This window comes from Zea mays, chromosome 2 (genome assembly GCF_902167145.1).
Source record: "Zea mays cultivar B73 chromosome 2, Zm-B73-REFERENCE-NAM-5.0, whole genome shotgun sequence".
Classification (NCBI taxonomy): domain Eukaryota; kingdom Viridiplantae; phylum Streptophyta; class Magnoliopsida; order Poales; family Poaceae; genus Zea; species Zea mays.
The window spans coordinates 42,852,992-42,872,045 of record NC_050097.1 but is presented as its reverse complement, the minus strand read 5'-3'; positions in this window follow the sequence as shown (position 1 = coordinate 42,872,045).

Sequence of the window (19,054 nt, the reverse complement as noted above, 5' to 3'; positions counted from 1 at the left end):
ATAAATTGTTTTCGCGTATAAACCCTCATGTTAATAACATTTATTTGTCCGGTCGCATATTTTAGATAGTTAACTTAAGGTTTGCTCGATTAATATGTATTAGATTAATATTCTAATTAGATTACATGTGTAGTGTTCAACTCGCGCTTGTAGAATAAACATTAACATGACTATTATTAACTTAACTACTTATTTAATAATTATTTAGTATAAATGAGTCACGTATTTAGTTTTTCTCGCCTGTCACATGAGTTGTTCCGCACGTGGTGTCGTGCTGATTCGCACGTCGTTCGCGCTGGTCGCACGCATTGTTTCGTGTGTCGTCAGCGTGCTATGTCGCGTGTGTCCGTGCGTCGTTCGCACGTTGTCGTGATGTTTCACTCGTTGTAAATTCGTTTCGCTTAGAATCTCTCGCTTTAATTAAATTACTGGTTTGATTGATAGCTGCTAGTGTAGCAGGTTAAGCGAAACTAAATATTAGATATAACTTATATTTTGTACTATCGAATTAAATGTTATATTACTATTGATTTAGCGTAACGTGATATCTTCCCGACCATAGCTTCGAGTTCGATAATTCTTTTTCCTCGCGTGACCGTAGTAACACACTCTATTTCATTTTGCATGTTTTATTAAGTTTTTATTTGAATGGTGTAATGTTCTTATGCATATACATATGTTTGTTTGTTTATGCCTATTGGTATTTGTTCTGCGTCGCGAATAGATTGCGGTCCGTTTCCGAGCTTCAAGGGATCGAAGATCAATCGTTGGCAATCAAGTGACCTGGTTCTTCGAGTTCTGTAAAGTTGAAGACCCTGAGCATCTGTTTGGTGAAGGCAAGTGTCCTCAGACCTATCATGTCCTACTTTACTTTATAATTCACTGTCCCGCATTACATTATTGAAACTTAAGGATTGCCTAGTCTGAATTTACCTTACCTTTTTGGGTTATCGTGTTTAGCTTCATGCTATTGCTTTACCTTAATCAATGAACATGATGTGATTATTTATGATACGATGATGTTATCCCAATGAGGTTCTTGTGATTACTTTAGGGGACTCAGGCCATTTTTCCTGAGTACCTCTCCGTAAGGACCTGTTCGGGGAGTGACAACCCGGGAAAACAGTGCAGCCATGAGGGTGGAATGGGACGCCCTTAGCTGATTAATTAGAGGAACCAGAGGAGTAGTTGGCTTCGCCGTAGGGCCGTCAATGGGGTCTGGGCACAGTACTTGCTCTACTGAGGCTGGTTGTAGAGGTTCTCGATTTGGTTTTGTTAGTCACCCTTCCTTTGGGGAGATGTACTGTGTTTATCAAACTGGAGAAACCAAACGGGCGGCTATGACCTCTAGGAAATCTTTGTAAAGGCTACGTAGTGAGACCCTGTTAGGTCACCTTGGTAGTGATCAATGGAGAGTCATGATCTCCGGGCAGAACGGGAATCACGACTTGTGGGTAAAGTGTGCGACCTCTGTAGAGGGTTAGAAACTGATATATCAGTCATGCTCACGGTTATGAGCGGCCTTGCGATCCTCTTTAATTAGAGATACAGATGGTTCGACATACAATGGTTCTATTTATTATTTTGGTTACGATGATGATAATGATGTTCCTTAATGAGGAATATGATTCACGGGTCGGTTATTGCTAAAACTTGGCGTCTACTAATAATAAATACCTGACAAACTAAAAGCAACTGCTATGACCCTAACCCCACATAAAGCTAGTCCACCTCAGCCAAATGGGACATTTGCTAAGTACATTGATGTGTACTCACCCTTGCTTTCACAAAACACCAGGTTGCCTTTGGTGCAATCTATGCTTAGGTAAAGAAGAAGGCGTCGAGGCGGATCTTCAGGAGTTCCAGGACTTCGACGAGTTCGAGGATTAGGCTAGCGACCTCCCCCAGTCAGATGCCTGTGGTGGGTTTATTTACGTTGGCTACATTTTAATTCTGTGTACTTTGATTTATATTATGTAAATGACTCTAGTCTTTAATATTTTTACTTATTCTTTATTGTTATTCGAAGCATTGTGCTATGATGAGTCATTTATGTAATCGCTGTGTATGTGAATTTCTGATCCTGGCACGTACATGGTTCGCATTCGGTTTACCTTCAAAAATCGGGTGTGACACCAAGGATGGAGTTGACAGGGTGATCTCGTTGAATTGCTTGGTGGACTCTTGGGTGTGGCGGTCTTTGACCCTGTACTTCTTGCTCATCTTCCTTGTCTTCATTATTTTCATCACCCCCTTGATCATTGTCCTCCTCTTGAGGTGGCTCATCCTTTTGATCTTCATCTTCATTATCTTGAGCCTGATCCTCATCTTGAGTTGGTGGAGATGCTTGTACGGAAGATGATGGTTGATCTTGTGCTTGTGGAGGCTCTTTGTATTCCTTAGGACACACATCCCCAATGGACATGTTCCTTAGTGCGACGCACGGAGCCTCTTCATCATATAATTCATCAAGATCAACTTGCTCCACTTGGGAGCCATTGTCTCATCAAACACAATGTCACAAGAAACCTCAACTAATCTAATGGATTTGTTGAAGACTCTATATGCCCTTGTGTTTGAGTCATAACCAGGTAAAAAGCCTTCTACAACTTTAGGAGCAAATTTAGATTTTCTACCTCTTTTAACAAGAATAAAGCATTTGCTCCCAAAGACTCTAAAATATGAAACATTGGACTTTTTACTAGTGAGGAGTTCATATGATGTTTTCTTGAGGATTCGGTGAAGGTAGAGCCGGTTGACGGAGTAATAAGCAGTGTTGATTGCTTCCACCCAAAACCGGTCCGGTGTCTTGTAGTCATCAAGCATGGTTCTTGCCATGTCCAGTAGAGTTCTATTTTTCCTCTCCACTACACCATTTTGTTGAGGTGTGTAGGGAGAAGAAAACTCATGCTTGATGCCCTCATCCTTAAGAAATCCTTCAATTTGAGAATTCTTGAACTCCGTCCCATTATCGCTTCTTATCTTTTTTATTCTCAATCCGAACTCGTTTTGAGCCCGTCTTAGAAATCCTTTTAAGGTCTCTTAGGTTTGTGATTTTTCCTACAAAAAGAATACCCAAGTGAAGCGAGAATAATCATCCATAATTACTAGAGAGGACTTACTCCTGCCGATGCTTATGTAAGCAATCGGGCCGAATAGGTCCATGTGGAGTAGCTCGAGCGGCCTATCCATTGTCATTATGTTCTTGTGTGGATGATGAGAGCCAACTTGCTTTCCTGCTTGACATGCACTACAAATCCTGTCTTTCTCAAAATGAACATTTATTAGTCCTAAAATGTGCTCTCTCTTTAGAAGTTTGTGGAGATTCTTCTTCCCAACATGGGCAAGTCGGCGATGCCAGAGCCAATCCATATTAGTCTTAGCAATTAAGCAAGTCAAGTTCAGCTTGATTATCATTAAAATCTACTAAATTTAGCTGACCCTCTAACACTCCATTAAATGTTATTGAATCATCACTTCTTCTAAAGACAGTAACACCAATATCACTAAAAAGACAGTTGTAGCCCATTTTACATAATTGAGATACGGAAAGCAAATTGTAATCTAAAGAATCTACAAGAAAAACATTGGAAATAGAATGGTTAGGAAATATAGCAATTTTACCCAAACCTTTGACCAATCCTTGATTTCCATCCCCGAATGTGATAGCTCGTTGGGGATCTTCATTTTTCTCGTAGGAGGAGAACATTATTTTCTTCCCGGTCATGTGGTTTGTGCATCCGCTATCGATTATCCAACTTGAACCACCAGATGCATAAACCTGCAAAACAATTTAGGCCTTGTTCTTAGGTACCCAAACAGTCTTGGGTCCTTTGATGTTAGAAACAAGCACCTTGGGTATCCAAACACAAGTCTTTGAACCCTTGTGTTTGGCCCCTAAAAGGGAAATAGGGTCAAACCTTTTCCATAAATAATTTTGGTGGTTGAATGCCCAACACAAATAATGGACTAACTAGTTTGCTCTAGATTATATGTTCTACAGGTGCATAAAGGTTCAACACAAACCAATAAAAGACTTGAAGATAGGGTTCAAATACAAAGGAGCAAAGAAACTTGAGTGTGCCCTGGTCTGGCGCACCGGACTGTCCGGTGTGCCACCGGACAGTGTCTGGTGCACTAGGACCATACAATTCCAAACTCGCCATTCTTGGGTTTCAACCAGCATGCTCCGCTATAATTCATCGAACTGTCCGGTGTGCCACCAGACTATCTGGTGTGACAACGGGGCAACGGCTACTCGGCGCAACGGTCGACTGCAAAAGCCGCGCTGACCGCTGAACAGTGAAGAACAGTGCGCAGAGTCAGAACATAGAAGTCAGAGGCGCACCGGACAGTGAACAGTGCGTGTCCGATGTGGCACCGGACAGTCCGGTGCCGCATGAAGACAAAGCTCCAACGGTCAACTGCTCCAGAACCCTAACGGTTGGGCGACGTGGCTGGCGCACCGGACTGTCTGGTGCGCCCATCGACAGCAGACTTCCCCAACGGCTACTTGGTGGTTGAGGGCTATAAATACCCCCAACCACAACCACTTCAAGCATCCAAGTTTCTAGCACGTCACATTCAATACAAGAGCTAGTGCATTCACTCCAAGACACAATTCAATAGAATCAAAAGCCTCTCCAAGTCCCAATTCCATTCCAATCACCTAGTGACTTGAGAGAGAGTTTGTTTGTGTTCTTTGCGCTCTTGTTTCTTGGATCGCTTTCTTCCTTCCTCTTTCTTGTTTCAAAGTGTTTTGTAAGCAAGGCAAGAGACACCAATTGTGTGGTGGTCCTTGCAGGGTCTAAGTGACCCGTGAGAATTAAGGAGAAAGCTCACTCGGTCTAAGTGACCGTTTGAGAGAGGGAAAGGGTTGAAAGAGACCCGGTCTTTGTGACCACCTCAACTGGGACTAGGTTCTTTAGAACCGAACCTCGGTAAAACAAATCATTGTGTCATCCGCTTGATTTGCTCTTGATTTGTTTTCCCCCTCTCTCTCTCGGACTCGGATTTAATTCTAACGCTAACCCCGGCTTGTAGTTTGTGTTTAAAGTTGTAAATTTTCAGATTACGCCTATTCACCCCCTCTAGGCAACTTTCAATTGGTATCAGAGCCCGGTACTTCATTAGAGTCTAACCACTCGAAGTGATGTCAGGAGATCACGCCAAGAGGGAGATCGTGACAGGCGACAAGCCCGCAAGCTCGGGGATAACCCTCTCAAGGGAGTCTAGCCACAAGCAAAAGGAGGAATCCTTTTCCTCCAACAAGACCCATTGGAGAGGCGACAAGAAGAAGAAGACGAAGAAAGTGGTCTACTATGAGACCGACTCTTCGTCGCCCTCCACCTCCGGCTCCGACTCGTCGTCCACTACTTCTAAGCGCCATGAGCGCAAGAAGTATAGTAAGATGCCCCTCCGCTATCCTCGCATTTCTAAGCGCACTCCATTACTTTCTGTTCCCTTAGGCAAACCACCATATTTTGATGGTGAGGATTATTCTATGTGGAGTGATAAAATGAGGCATCATCTAACCTCACTCCACAAAAGCATTTGGGATATTGTTGAGTATGGAGCGCAGGTATCAAAGAAGGGGGACAAGGACTACGACTCAGACGAGGCCGACCAAATTCGGCACTTTAACTCCCAAGCCACAACTATACTCCTCGCCTCCTTGTGTCGAGAGGAGTATAATAAGGTGCAAGGGTTAAAGACGGCCAAAGAAATTAGGGACGTCCTCAAGACGGCGCATGAACGGGACGAGGTGACCAAGATCACCAAGTGGGAGATGATCGGGGGGGGAGCTCGGTCGATTCGTCCTCAACCAAGGAGAGGAGCCACAAGCCATGTACAACCGGCTCAAGACCTTGATGAATCAAGTGTGCAACCTCGGGAGCACCAAGTGGGATGACCATGAAATGGTCAAGGTTATTCTAAGATCCCTTGTTTTTCACAATCCTACTCAAGTGCAATTAATTCATGAGGATCCTAGATACAAATTAATGTCTCTCGAGGAAGTGATAGGCAAGTTTGTGAGCTTTGATTTAATGGTCAAAGGCTCCAAACACATTGTCAACTTGGAGCAAGGCGCCACCTCCACACCCGAGGTACAACCCGTCGCATTCAAGGCGACGGAAGAAAAAAAGGAGTCTACACCAAGTAGGCTTCCCATCGACGCCTCCAAGCTTGACAATGAGGAAATGGCGCTCATCATCAAGAGTTTTCACCAAATCCTCAAGCAAAGGAGGGGAAGGACTACAAACCCCACTCCAAGAGGGTGTGCTACAAGTGTGGTAAGCCAAGTCATTTTATCGCTAAATGTCCTATGTCTAGTGATAGTGACAGGGGCAACGACAAGAAGAAGAAGAAGAAGAAGGAGAAGAAGAGGTACTACAAGAAGAAGGGCGGCGATGCCCACGTGTGTCGGGAATGGGACTCCGATGAGAGCTCCACCGACTCCTCCTCCGACGAGGATGCCGCCGACATCGCCGTCAACAAGGGACTCCTCTTCCCCAATGTCGGCCGCAAGTGCTTCATGGCAAAAGACGGCAAAAAGAAGAAGGTAAAATCTAGGGCCTCCACCAAATATACAGCATCTAGTGATGAGGGTAGCTCTAGTGATGATGAAGATGATTTGCTTACTCTTTTTGCCAACCTCAACATGCAACAAAAAGAAAAATTGAATGAATTGATAGGAGCCATTCATGAGAAGGATGAACTCTTGGACAGCCAAGAGGAATTCCTTATTAAGGAAAACAAGAAGCATGTTAAAGTAAAAAATGCTAATGCTCAGGAAGTAGAGAAAAATGAAAATTTGACTAAGGAGCTTAGCATTTGCCATGACACTATTTCCAACCTTAGAACCAAGAATGCTAGTTTGATTGCTAAGGTTGAAAAATTAAATGTTTGTAATGATTCAACTGTCAATCTTAAGAATGAAAATGCTAGTTTAATTGCAAAGATTGATAAATTGAATGAATCAATTTCTAGCCTTAGAGATGAAAATGCTAGATTAATTTCTAAGGCTAAAGACTTAAATGTTTGCAATGATGCTATTTCCAGTCTTAGAAATGAAAATGCCATTTTACATGCTAAGATTGATGAAATATATGTTTGCAAACCCTCTACATCTACTGTTGATCATGTTTCTATTTGCACTAGATGTAGAGATTTTAATATTGATGCTATAAATCATCACCTTGCTTTATTTAAACAACAAAATGATCATATAGCTCAATTAAGTGCTAAAATTAATGAGCATGAAATTGAAAATGAGAAGTTTAAATTTGCTGGAAGCATGCTCTATAGTGGGAGATGCTCTGGCATTAAGGATGGGATTGGTTTCCAGCAAGGAAGCAATATCAATGTCTAACTTTGTTAAGGGAAAAGCTCCCATTGTTCAGGATAATGAGGGTTACATTTTATATCCTGCTAATTATCCTGAATATAAAATTAGGAGAATTCATGCTAGAAAACCTCACACTATTTCTCATCATGCATTCATGTATAAAAATGAGGCATCTAGCTCTAGGCATTCTACCCATGTTAAAATGCCTAAAAGGAAAACTCCCGCTGCATCAAATGAGCCTATTATTTCATTTAAGACTTTTGATGCATCTTATGTTTTAACTAACAAATTAGGCAAAGTAGTTGCCAAATACGCTGGGGACAAACACAAGGGGTCAAAGACTTGTGTTTGGGTACCCAAGGTGCTTGTTTCTAATGTGAAAGGACCCAAGACCGTTTGGGTACCTAAGAACAAGGCCTAAATTGTTTTGCAGGTTTATGCATCCGGGGGATCAAGTTGGATAATAGACAGCGGATGCACAAACCACATGACAGGGGAGAAAAGGATGTTCTCCTCATACAAGAAAAACGAAGATCCCCAACGAGCTATTACATTCGGGGATGGAAATCAAGGTTTGGTCAAAGGACTTGGTAAAATTGCTATATCACCTAACCATTCTATATCCAATGTTTTTCTTGTAGATTCTTTAGATTACAATTTGCTTTCAGTTTCTCAATTATGCAAAATGGGCTACAACTGTCTTTTTACAAATGTAGGTGTTACTGTCTTTAGAAGAAGTGATGATTCAGTAGCATTTAAGGGAGTGTTAGAGGGTCAGCTATACTTAGTTGATTTCAATAGAGCCGAACTTGACACTTGCTTAATTGCTAAGACTAATATGGGTTGGCTCTGGCATCACCGACTAGCCCATGTTGGGATGAAGAATCTTCACAAGCTTATAAAGGGAGAGTACATTTTAGGACTAACAAATGTTCATTTTGAGAAAGACAGGGTTTGTAGCGCATGTCAAGCAGGAAAGCAAGTTGGCGCTCATCATCCACACAAGAACATCATGACAACGGACAAGCCACTGGAGCTACTCCACATGGATCTATTCGGCCCTGATAGCTTACATAAGCATCGGCGGGAGTAAGTACTGTCTAGTTATTGTGGATGATTATTCTCGCTTCACTTGGTTATTCTTTTTGCAGGAAAAATCATAGACCCAAGAGACCCTAAAAGGATTTTTGAGAAGGGCTCAAAATGAGTTTGGATTGAGAATCAAAAAGATAAGAAGCGACAATGTGACGGAGTTCAAGAATTCTCAAATCGAAGGCTTTCTTGAGAACGAGGGCATCAAGCATGAGTTCTCTTCTCCCTACACACCTCAACAAAATGGTGTAGTGGAGAGAAAGAATAGAACTCTACTGGATATGGCAAGGACCATGCTTGATGAGTACAAGACTCCGGACCGGTTTTGGGCTGAAGCAATCAACACTCCTTGCTACTCCATCAACCGGGTCTACCTACATCGAATCCTCAAGAAGACATCATATGAACTCCTCACCGGTAAAAAGCCCAATGTTTCATATTTTAGAGTCTTTGGAAGCAAATGTTTTATTCTTGTTAAAAGAGGTAGAAAATCTAAATTTGCTCCTAAGGCTATAGAAGGCTTTTTACTTGGTTATGACTCAAACACAAGGGTATATAGAGTCTTTAACAAGTCCACTGGACTAGTTGAAGTTTCTTGTGATATTGTGTTTGATGAGACTAATGGCTCCCAAGTGGAGCAAGTTGATCTTGATGAGCTAGATGATGAAGAGGCTCCGTGTGTCGCGCTAAGGAACATGTCTATTAGGGATGTGTGTCCTAAGGAATCCGAAGAGCCTACACAAGCACAAGATCAACCGTCATCTTCCAATCAAGCATCTCCACCAACTCAGGATGAGGAACAGACTCAAGGTGGTGAAGAAGAAGATCAAGAAGTTGAGCCACCTCAAGAGGAGGACAAGGATCAAGGGGGAGATGAAGTTGATCAAGACAAGGAAAATGATAACGAAATCCAGGGTCAACGACCGCCACACCCAATAGTCCACCAGGCGATTCAAAGATATCACCTTGTCAACTCCATTCTTGGTGACATTCATAAGGGGGTAACTACTCGATCTCAAGTCACACATTTTTGTGAACATTACTCTTTTGTTTTCTCTATTGAGCCATACTAGGTAGAGGATGCATTAAGAGATTTGGATTGGGTGTTGGCAATGCAAGAGGAGCTCAACAACTTTACAAGGAATGAGGTATGGCATTTGGTTCCACGTCCTAATCAAAATATTGTAGGTACCAAGTAGGTATTCCGCAACAAGCAAGATGAGCATGGTGTAGTGATAAGAAACAAAGCCCGACTTGTGGCCAAGGGTTATTCACAAGTCGAAGGTTTGGATTTCGATAAAACTTATGCACCTGTAGCTAGGCTTGAGTCAATTCGCATATTACTTTCCTATGCTACTTACCATGGCTTTAAGCTTTATCAAATGGACGTGAAAAGTGCCTTCCTGAATGAACCAATCAAGGAAGAGGTCTATGTTGAGCAACCTCCCGACTTTGAAGATAGTGAGTACCCTAACCATATTTACAAACTCTCAAAGGCGCTTTATGGGCTCAAGCAAGCCCCAAGAGCATGGTATGAATGCCTGCAAGATTTTATTATCACTAATGGCTTCAAAGTCGGAAAAGCTGATCCTACACTCTTTACTAAAACTGTTGAAAAAGACTTGTTTATATGCCAAATTTATGTTGATAATATCATATTTGGGTCTACTAACAAGTCTACCTGTGAAGAGTTTAGGAGGATTATGGTTCCAAAATTCGAGATGTCAATGATGGGGGAGTTGAGATATTATTTAGGATTTCAAGTCAAGCAACTCTAAGAGGGCACGTTCATCAGCCAAACCAAGTACATTCAAGACATCCTTAACAAGTTTGGAATGAAGGATGCCAAACCCATCAAGACATCCATGGGAACTAATGGGCATCTCGACCTTGACACAAGGAGGTAAATCCGTAGATCAAAAGGTATACCAGTCGATGATAGGATCTTTACTCTATTTATGTGCATCTCGACCGGATATTATGCTTTATGTATGCATGTGTGCAAGGTTCCAAGCCGATCCTAAGGAAGTTCACCTTAGGGCCGTGAAGAGAATCATGAGGTATTTAGTTTACACTCCTAAGTTTGGACTTTGGTACCCTAGGGGATCCACCTTTGATTTAACAGGTTATTTTGATGTCGATTGGGCAGGGTGTAAAATTGATCAGAAGAGCACATCAGGGACTTGTCAGTTTCTAGGAAGATCCCTGGTGTCTTGAGCTTCAAAGAAACAAAACTCAGTAGCTCTTTCTACCGCCGAAGCCGAGTATATTGCCGCAGGTCATTGTTGTGCGTAATTACTTTGGATGAGGCAAACCCTTGGGGACTATGGCTACAAATTGAGCAAAGTCCCTTTCCTATGTGACAATGAGAGTGCTATCTGCATGGCGGAGAATCCCGTTGAACATAGCCGCACTAAGCACATAGACATTCGGTATCACTTTTTGAGGGATCACCAACAAAGGGGGGATATCGAGATAGCTTATGTAAACACCAAAGATCAATTAGCCGATATCTTCACCAAGCCACTAGATGAGAAAACCTTTAGCAAACTTAGGAATGAGCTAAATATTCTTGATTCTCGGAATTTTGATTGAAACATTGCACGCATAGCTCATTTATATACCTTTGATCATATTTCTTTCCTTTGGTACATATACATATTTCTTATTCTTCTTGTGCCAAGGCTAAGACTAATGTGTTTCCATGAGTATATATTATATTAGTCTTAGATTGAAAGGGCAATGGAGTATTCGGCAAAGACAACGCTTCCACTTAACTCCATCGGTATTAGTTACTCTTTGCCGGTATTCCACCATCTCCACATTGGTATAATCTTTCAGTCATATTTCTTTTATCAATGGGGGAGAAAATGTAAATAGGGCTCTCAAAGTCTCCGTTTTTGGTGATTAATGCCAAAGGGGGAGAACGTATTTAGCTCAAAGCAAAAGGACCGCACCACCACCAATTTCAAAATTTTCAAGAATTTTTCAAAATTGGTATCTAAAAGTATTTGATCTTGTTCAATTGATATTTACAAAAATTGGTAAAACCCTCTTGAACACTAAGAGGAGAATTTCATTTAGGGGGAGTTTTGTTTAGTCAAAGGAAAAGCATTTGAAACAGGGGAGAAAATTTCAAATCTTGAAAATGCTTCTTGCAATCTTACTAATATGCCTTTGACTATTTGCAAAAGGACTTTGAAAAGATTTTCCAAAAGAATTTGCAAAAACAAAACAATTGGTGCAAACATGGTCCAAAATGTCAAATAAAAGAAAGCAATCCATGCATATCTAGTGAAATTATAAATTGGTTTAATTCTAAGTAACCTATGCACTTACATTATGCAAACTAGTTCATTTCTGCACTTATATATTTGCTTTGGTTTGTGTTGGCATCAATCACCAAAAAGGGGGAGATTGGCAGGGAAATAGGGTCAAACCTTTTCCATAAATAATTTTGGTGGTTGAATGCCCAACACAAATAATGGACTAACTAGTTTGCTCTAGATTATATGTTCTACAGGTGCATAAAGGTTCAACACAAACCAATAAAAGGTTGAAGATAGGGTTCAAATACAAAGGAGCAAAGAAACTTGAGTGTGTCCTGGTCTGGCACACCGGACTGTCCGGAGTGCCACCGGACAGTGTCCGATGCACCAGGACCGTACAATTCCAAACTTGCCACTCTCGGGTTTCAACCAGCGTGCTCTGCTATAATTCACCGGACTGTCCGGTGTGCCACCGGACTGTCCGGTGAGCCAGCGAAGCAACGGCTCCCTGCGCGCCAACGGTCGACTGTGCAGAGCTACGGTGCTGAACAGTGTCGCAGTAGAAGTCAGAGCGCAGAAGTCAGAGGTCACCGGACTGTCTGGTGTGGCACCGGACTATCCGGTGCAGCAAGACGACAAGCGTCTTCAACGGTCAACTGCTCCAAACCCTAACAATTGCGCTGACGTGGCGCGCATCGGATATATGCACAGTGGTTGTCCGGTGGTGCACCTGACTGTCCGATGCACCCATCGCCAGCAGCCTTTGCCTACGGCTAGGAAGTGGTTGGGGGCTATAAGTACCCCCCCAACCACCTCATTCATTGGCATCCAAGTATTCTGAACATCTCATTCATTGCAAGAGCAAAAGACTTCACTCTAAGACACATTCAATAGATCAAATCCTCTCCAAGCCTCCAAATCAACTCAATTCCATTAGGGACTTGAAAGAGGGTGTCTTGTGTTATTTTGTTGCTCTTATTGCTTGGATTGCCCTTCTTCCTTCCTCACTCTTTTTCTAAGTGCTTGTAAAGCTAAGCAAGAGACACCAAGTGTGTGGTGGTCCTTACGGGGTCTTAGTGACCCGTGTGATTAAGGAGAAGGCTCACTCGGTCTAAGTGACCGTTTGAGAGAGAGGGAAAGGGTTGAAATAGACCCAGCCTTTGTGGCCTCCTCAACGGGATTAGGTTCTTTGGAACCGAACCTCGGTAAAACAAATCACCATGTCTTCTCGCCTTGATTCCCGCTTGATTTGTTTTGTCCTCTTTCCTCTCTATAACGTTTCCTTGCTAGTATTAATTTGAGTTTGCTTCCATACGTCATCTGCATCCACTGAGCAACTCTTAGCAAGAGAAACAATCTTTCGGACTTGAATTTAATTCTAACGCTAACCCCGGCCTTAGTGTGTGTTTAAGTTTACAAATTTCAGGTTTCACCTATTCACCCCCCCCCCTCTAGGTGACTTTCAAGGAGAAGCCACTTATTGTTGCTCTTCGCATTCTTTTTACAAACCAAGGGAATCGAGAGTTACTGAAAGTCGCCTAGAGGGGGTGAATAGGCGTAATCTGAAATTTACAATTTAAAACACAAACTACAAGCCGGGGTTATCGTTAGAATTAAATCCGAGTCCGGGAGAGAGGGCGAAAACAAATCAACCAAGAAATAAAGCGGATGAACACGGTTATTTGTTTTACCGAGGTTCAGTTCTAAAGAACCTAGTCCCCGTTGAGGTGGTCACAAAGACTGGGTCTCTTTCAACACTTTCCCTCTCTCAAACGGTCACTTGGACCGAGTGAGCTTTCTCCTTAATTCTCATGGGTCACTTAGACCCCGCAAGGACCACCACACAATTGGTGTCTCTTGCCTTGCTTACAAAACACTTGGGAACAAGGATGAGGAAGGAAGAAAGCGATCCAAGCAACAAGAGCACAAAGAACATGAACAAACTTTCTCTCAAGTCACTAGGTGATTAGAATAGATTTGGGACTTGGAGAGGCTTTGATTCTATTGAATTGTGTCTTGGAGTGAATGCACTAGCTCTTGTATTGAATGTGAAGTGCTGGAAACTTGGATGCTTGGAGTGGTGGTGATTGGGGGGTATTTATAGCCTCAACCACCAAACAACCGTTGGGGCAGGCTGCTATCGATGGGTGCACCGGACAGTCCGGTGCGCCACCGGATACTGTCTGGTGCGCCAGCCACATCACCCAACCGTTAGGGTTCTGGAGCATTTGACCGTTGGAGGCTTTGTCCTCTAGTGGCACCGGACAGTCCGGTGCCGCACCGGACAGGTCCTGTTCATTATCCGGTGCGCCTCTGACTTCTGCTCTGCCTTCTACCACACACTGTAGCCTTTGAAGAGTTGACCGTTGCGCTGGATAGCCGTTGCTCCGGTGGTGCACTGGACAGTCCGGTGGCGCACCGGACAGTCCGGTGATTTTTAGCGGAGTGCGCCTGGAGAAACCCGAGAGTGGCCAGTTCATCCTTGTACGGTCCTGGTGCACCGGACAGTCTGGTGCGCCAGACTAGGGCACACTCGGTTTCTTTGCTCCTTTGTATTTGATCCCTAACTTCAATCTTTTTTTGGTTTGTGTTGAACCTTTATGCACCTGTAGAACATATATTCTAGAGCAAACTAGTTAGTCCATTATTTGTGTTGGGCATTCAACCACCAAAATTAATTGTGGGAAAAGGTTAACTCGATTTCCCTTTCAATCTCCCCCTTTTTGGTGATTGATGCCAACACAAACCAAAGCAAATATATTAAGTGCAGAAATGAACTGGTTTGCATATGGTAAGTGCATAGGTTACTTAGAATTAAACCAATATGAAAGTCTTATTGCATATGAATAAGAGTGAATGGATTGCTTTCTTTTATTTGACATTTTGGACCACATTTGCACCACATGTTTTGTTTTTGCAAATCTTTTCAAAGTCTTTTCAAAATTCTTTTGCAAATAGTCAAAGGTATATGAATAAGATTGCAAGAAGCATTTTCAAGCTTTGAAATTTCTCCCCCTATTTCAAATGCTTTTCCTTTGACTAAACAAAAGCTCCCCCTAAATGAAATTTCTCCCCTTAGCTTTCAAGAGGGTTTTGAATAGATACTAATTTTGAAATCTTATTTTCATAAGCATAGTTACCAATTTGAAATTGTCTTGAGTACTAATTGAAAAACAAACATTTGTGAATACCAATAAAATCTTTCATTTTGAAATTTTTTGGTGGTGCGGTCCTTTTTCTTTAGGCTTAATATTTTCTCTCCCTTTCGCATTAAGCGCCAAAAAGGAGAACTTTGGAGCCCTTCTTATATTTTCTCCCCCATTGGTACAAGTAAATATGAGTGAAAGATTATACCAATCGGAGAGATGGCGGAATATCGGCAAAAGGTAAATAATACCATTGGAGTAGAGTGGAAGCGTTGTCTCTACCGAATACTCCATTTCCCTTTCAATCTAAGACTTAATACAAGAGATACTCATGGAAACATATTAGTCTTAGCCTTGGCACAAGAAGAATAAGAAATATGTATATGTGCCAAATGAAAGAGATATGATCAAAGGTATATAAATGAGCTATGTGTGCAATGTTTCAATCAAAATTCCGAGAATCAAGAATATTTAGCTCATTCCTAAGTTTGCTAAAGGTTTTCTCATCTAGTGGCTTGGTGAAGATATCGGCTAATTGATATTTGGTGTTAATATAAGCTATTTCGATATCCCCCCTTTGTTGGTGATCTCTCAAAAAGTGATATCGAATGTCTATGTGCTTAGTGCGGTTGTGTTCAACGGGATTATCCGCCATGCGGATTGCACTCTCATTATCACATAGGAGAGGGACTTTGCTCAATTTGTAGCCATAGTCCCTAAGGGTTTGCCTCATCCAAAGCAATTGCACACAACAATGACCTGTAGCAATATACTCGGCTTCGGTGGTGGAAAGAGCTACTGAGTTTTGTTTGTTTGAAGCCCAAGACACCAGGGATCTCCCCAGAAACTGACAAGTCCCTGATGTGCTCTTTCTATCAATTTTTCACCCTGCCCAATCGGCATCGGAATAACCTATTAAATGAAAGGTGGATCCCCTAGGGTACCAAAGCCCAAACTTAGGAGTGTAAACTAAATACCTCATGATTCTCTTCACGGCCCTAAGATGAACTTCCTTAGGATCGACCTAAAATCTTGCACACATGCATACATAAAACATACTATCCCGTCGAGATGCACATAAATAGAGTAAAGATCCTATCATCGACCGATATATCTTTTGATCTACGGATTTACGTCCCGTGTCGAGGTTGAGATGCCCATTGGTTCTCATGGGTGTCTTGGTGGGTTTGGCATCCTTCATTCCAAACTTCTTAAGAATGTATTAAATGTACTTGGTTTGGCTGATGAAGGTGCCGTCTTGGAGTTGCTTGATTTGAAATCCTAAGAAATATCTCAACTCCCCCATCATATACATCTCGAATTTTTGTACCATGATCCTACTAAACTCTTCACAAGTAGACTTGTTAGTAGACCCAAATATGATATCATCAACATAAATTTGGCATATAAACAAGTCTTTTTCAACAGTTTTAGTAAAGAGTGTAGGATCAGCTTTGCCGACTTTGAAGCCATTAGTGATAAGGAAATCTCACAGGCATTCATACCATGCTCTTGGGGCTTGCTTGAGCCCATAAAGCGCCTTTGAGAGTTTGTAAACATGGTTAGGGTACTCACTATCTTCAAAGACGGGAGGTTGCTCAACATAGACCTCTTCCTTGATGGGTCCATTGAGGAAGGCACTCTTCACGTCCATTTGATAAAGCTTGAAGCCATGGTAAGTAGCATAGGCAAGTAATATGCGAATTGACTCAAGCCTAGCTACAGGTGCATAAGTTTCATCGAAATCCAAACCTTCGACTTGTGAGTAACTCTTGGCCACAAGTCGGGCTTTGTTCCTTATCACCACACCATGCTCATCTTGCTTGTTGCGGAATACCCATTTGGTACCTACAACATTTTGATTAGGACGTGGAACCAAATGCCATACCTCATTCCTCGTGAAGTTGTTGAGCTCCTCTTGCATTGCCACCACCCAATCCGAATCTCTTAATGCATCCTCTACCCTATATGGCTCAATAGAGTAAATAAAAGAGTAATGTTCACAGAAATGAGCAACTCGAGATCTAGTTGTTACCCCCTTATGAATGTCACCAAGGATGGAGTTGATGGGGTGATCTCATTGAATTGCTTGGTGGACTCTTGGGTGTGGCGGTCTTTGACCCTGTATTTCTTGATCATCTTCCTTGTCTTGACTATCTTCATCTCCCCCTTGATTATTGACCTCTTCTTGAGGTGGCTCATCCTCTTGATCTTCTTCTTCATCATCTAGAGCCTGATTCTCATCTTGGGTTGGTGGAGATGCTTGATTGGAAGATGATGGTTGATCTTGTGCTTGTGGAGGCTATTTGGATTCCTTAGGACACACATCCCCAATAGACATGTTCCTTAGCGCGATGCACGGAGCCTCTTCATCATCTAATTCATCAAGATCAACTTGCTCCACTTAGAAGCCATTAGTCTCATCAAACACAATGTCACAAGAAACTTCAACTAGTCCAGTGGACTTGTTAAAGACTCTATATGCCCTTGTGTTTGAGTCATAACCAAGTAAAAAACCTTCTATAGCTTTAGGAGCAAATTTAGATTTTCTACCTCTTTTAACAAGAATAAAGCATTTACTCCCAAAGACTCTAAAATATGAAAGATTGGGCTTTTTATCGGTAAGGAGTTCGTATGATGTCTTCTTGAGGATTCGGTGAAGATATAACCGGTTGATAGAGTAGCAGGCGGTGTTAATCACCTCAGCCCAGAACCGGTCTAGTGTCTTGTACTCATCAAGCATGGTCCTTGCCATGTCTAGTAGAGTTCTATTCTTCCTCTCCAATACACCATTTTGTTGAGGTGTGTAGGGAGAAGAGAACTCATGTTTGATGCCCTCATCCTCAAGGAAGCCTTCAATTTGAGAGTTCTTGAACTCCGTCCCATTGTCGCTTCTTATCTTTTTGATCCTTAAGTCGAACTCATTTTGAGCCCGTCTCAAGAATCCCTTTAAGGTCTCTTGGGTTTGTGATTTTTCCTACAAAAAGAATACCCATGTGAAGCGAGAATAATCATCCATAATTACTAAACATTACTTACTCCCGCCATTGCTTATATAAGCGATCGGGCCGAATAAATCCATTACTTAACTTGGATGCTTGGAGTGGTGGTGGTTGGGGGTATTTATAGCCCTCAACCACCAAACAACCGTTGGGGCAGGCTGCTGTCGATGGGTGCACCGGACAGTCCGGTGCGCCACCGAATACTGTCCGGTGCGCCAGCCACGTCACCCAACTGTTACGGTTCTGGAGCATTTGACCGTTGGAGGCTTTGTCCTCTAGTGGCACCGGACAGTCCGGTGCCGCACCGGACAAGTCCTGTTCACTGTCCGATGCGCCTCAGACTTCTGCTCTGCCTTCTGCTGCACACTGTAGCCATTGCAGAGTCAACCATTGCGCTGGATAGCCGTTGCTCCGCTGGCTCACCGGACAGTTCGGTGGCGCACCGGACAGTCCAGTGATTTTTAGCGGAGTGCGCCTGGAGAAACTCGAGAGTGGCCAGTTCATCCTTGTACGGTCCTGGTGCACCGGACACTGTCTGGTGGCACACCGGACAATCCGGTGCGCCAGACCAGGGCACACTCGGTTTCTTTGCTCCTTTGTATTTGATCCCTAACTTTAATCTTTTATTGGTTTGTGTTGAACCTTTATGCACCTGTAGAACATATATTTTAGAGCAAACTAGTTAGTCCATTATTTGTGTTGGGCATTCAACCACCAAAAATAATTGTGGGAAAAGGTTAACCCCATTTCCCTTTCAGTTACATGTCTGCAATGATGGCAGATCTCGTCCTACAGATTCAACTACCTCTATCTTGTAATAATTGTTGGTTCGTATGTTATATACACCTCAGTCATGATCTAATGATGAGCATGTCATGCTGCAGGGGCAGGTACGTAATTTCATTCGGTTGAGTATGTTGCAGTTGGTATGAGGCATAGTTGTATGTACTTTACAATGCTTGTGGGTATGTTTATAACTTTAGGTGTGGCTATATTGACAGTTATACTCACATGCACCATACAATATTTATGTATACACCTAAGGCCTCAGTTGTCGTAACACCCTGTCTACTCTTGGACCAGCGGTACTTACTCCTGGTAGCTCTCTAGAATCACATGTCCCCATAGACCAACACGAGTCTTTTGTGCGTATTTTGCATGCGCACCCATCCCAAATTGCTCTAAGCCAAGTACGAT